The 2,638-nt window shown below is 52.4% G+C and overlaps 1 non-coding gene across 1 annotated transcript; it reads left to right on the plus strand.

The window, feature by feature from the left end:
* The first annotated feature begins 2,326 nt into the window (after nucleotides 1–2,326).
* On the plus strand, nucleotides 2,327–2,408 carry TRNAL-UAA (transfer RNA leucine (anticodon UAA)). Its single transcript has one exon. It is a non-coding gene; the product is annotated as a tRNA-Leu (tRNA).
* The last annotated feature ends 230 nt before the right edge of the window (nucleotides 2,409–2,638 follow it).

Genomic DNA, 2,638 nt, shown 5'->3' on the forward strand with positions numbered 1-2,638 from the left:
TGATGGACTCACACCTTGGGCTCCTCATCTCGGGATTCTGCTTTCTCGTGTTGGCTTTATTCCCAGACAGCCTATCTCTGTGTAGTGCTCCTAGTGCTCCATAACAGTATTCCAGTTTATTAGTCTCAGGCTTTTTATTAACTATTTATTAACTATTAACTATTTTTATTAACTATTAATTATTAACTATTCATTAAAAGAAAAAACCCCCCACACTTAAACAGTAACATTTTTATTCTGCCCATAGATTTTGTGAGTCAGAAATTGGGAAAGGATACAGTAGGGATAGCTTGTTCCTGCTCCATGATCTCAGTGCTTAGCTGGGAAGATTCAATGGCGAGGTCACTTGATGGTTAGGTGCTGGAATCAACTGAAGGCTCGCTCGCTTCTATTTGCAGCAATTAATATTGACCGTTGTTTGGGGCTGTTGGCTGGAAAAAGTACATGTGGCTACTTGGGCTTTGTCACAGTATGGCGGCTGGGTTCCCAGAGCAAGCATCGTAAGAGAACAAGGTGAATGACCTCAGAAGTCACGTAGCATCTGTCTGCCACAGACACAAGGCTTCCCTGATTTAGCGAGGAAGAACACAGACTCCATGTATTGATGGTACGGGTGTCAAAATCACAGTGGAGGAAGATAAAATAACACGTGGGATGGGAGGTCCTGTCGTGGTCCTCTTTGGAAAAATACTGTGTGTCCCACCGCAGACTGAAATTTTCTCTTCTCCAATAGCTCTGAGTGATCTGTAACTCTGACTAGAGTAACTTGTGTTCCAGGCCCATCCTTAAACAGTGGCCACAGAAATTTAATACAGTCTTGAGGCTGCAGAAGAGGCACTGCTAAGGGGTACCCTGTAATGAAAACAGTTCAGAACGGTTTTATACTAGAGGCCATTGGGAGGCTAAGTCTGGGGTTGAATGAAAATATCATTCAGATAGTATATTGCCATGTTCCAGAAGATCGTGGAGGATTTAATGGCTAGATTGGTGGTAAGAAATCTCTGTAATGGCCTTGAGGTGCAGGCTGTAAGTCTAGGAGGCCTCTTACATTGGAGTGAGTTTGTAACTGGGCCTCTCAACTTGAAAATGGTGATATAAACGCTTGCCATATAGAGTTGTTTTTGTTTTTTGTTTTAAATCAAACTAGATAATATATGTAAAGAGCTTAGAGCAATGCCAAGGGTTATGTGGCAAAGTGCGGAGGGGGCAGTTCCACCAGTCGTTACCCTCAGGGCCTCTCAGGGGCAGTCAGTGTTCTCGACTGGGACTCAGAGGCTGGGGGAGAGCCTCCCCAGGTCACGGCAATGTCCCCGGGGGGCTCACAGGAATTCCAGGAGGTAGCAGGACAATGCGTTTCTCACAATGTGACCTAGCCGGTGAAGAGCCAGTCGGTGAGGTCCCACACAGGTGAGTCTGCGCAGTCTCCAGGCTGATAGAAGTTCTCGGGCAAAGAGTGCCGCCTGCACTGCAGGAGCAAGGGCGTGGCTGCCTGGCCGTCCTCGGTTCCCAGGCTCCCGAGCCGTGGCTCTGTGGTAGTTTCGAGGTCCTGGGGTGGCGCGGGGAATGCAATGGCCGTCCTGGTAAAGGAAGTGAGAGGACAAGCCGAATCTCCTGTGCACAGAACGAAGGGAGAGCAGTGAACGGTGAAGAGAACGCAAACTTCCAAGCGCACGGGTGGGTCGTGGGAACAGAGGGAGGGCCCTCAGAGGTGCAGCGGCCGTGGTGTCGGCAGCCAGCGGGGAGGGCCACTTGTGCCACACTCCCCGCCCGTGGTACAGACACAAATTTCTACAAAACTTCCTTCCTGTGTGACTTGTTAAGAAGAAACGCGGCCCACAAGCACAGGGGTCCGAGAACTCTGCTGCTGCCCGTGCAACTCATTCCTTGAAGTTTATTCACTTTGGAATAAAACGAACGAAACCCCACCCTGTGGGCTCCGTCCCTGCCGCGCCAGGCCCCCGCGCCTCCAAACTGTGCTCCTGGGAAACCAGAAGTTTACTAGTGTGTTTGTTTCCCGCGCCCGCGCACCTCGAAACCGAAAGCACCACTGGCTGGGCCCGAGTCCTGCTCGGAGCTACCAGCCGAGCGTCCCCGCCGCCAGCGCGCCGAACTCGGATGCAGTTGCCTTCCCTGCCGCGCCGGGCCGGGGGCAACAGTGAGCTGCGGCGGCGGCGGGAAACCGAGGCCCTGGCGGGGAGGTCGCTCCAGCTCGGGGTGGGAAAACCGGGAAAACAGCGGCAAAGTCTCCTCAGAAACTCTTCCGGGAGGGTTCGAGGACGGTGGAATACGGCTTGTAGGAAGAGTGAAATGCAGACCGTTCGCCTGTACCAGGATGGCCGAGTGGTTAAGGCGTTGGACTTAAGATCCAATGGACAATGTCCGCGTGGGTTCGAACCCCACTCCTGGTAGATGTTTGCTTTTACGGTTTTTTTAACTTAAAAAATTTATTTCTTTTTAAAGTATACATTTCACTGAGCACACCACGCCTGGGGCCCAAGAATTCTGTCTTCTGGCTGGGAGAGACGCACCCTTCTCCCACCTCCCTCCGACTCGCATAACGCTCGGCGTCGCTTCCCGCGGGCGGAAGACGACTTGGCGCGCGGGGTGGGCGGGGGCTGGGCGGGGGCTGGAGGGCGTC

The sequence above is a fragment of the Prionailurus viverrinus genome, chromosome B2 (genome assembly GCF_022837055.1).
Source record: "Prionailurus viverrinus isolate Anna chromosome B2, UM_Priviv_1.0, whole genome shotgun sequence".
In the NCBI taxonomy this organism is placed as follows: domain Eukaryota; kingdom Metazoa; phylum Chordata; class Mammalia; order Carnivora; family Felidae; genus Prionailurus; species Prionailurus viverrinus.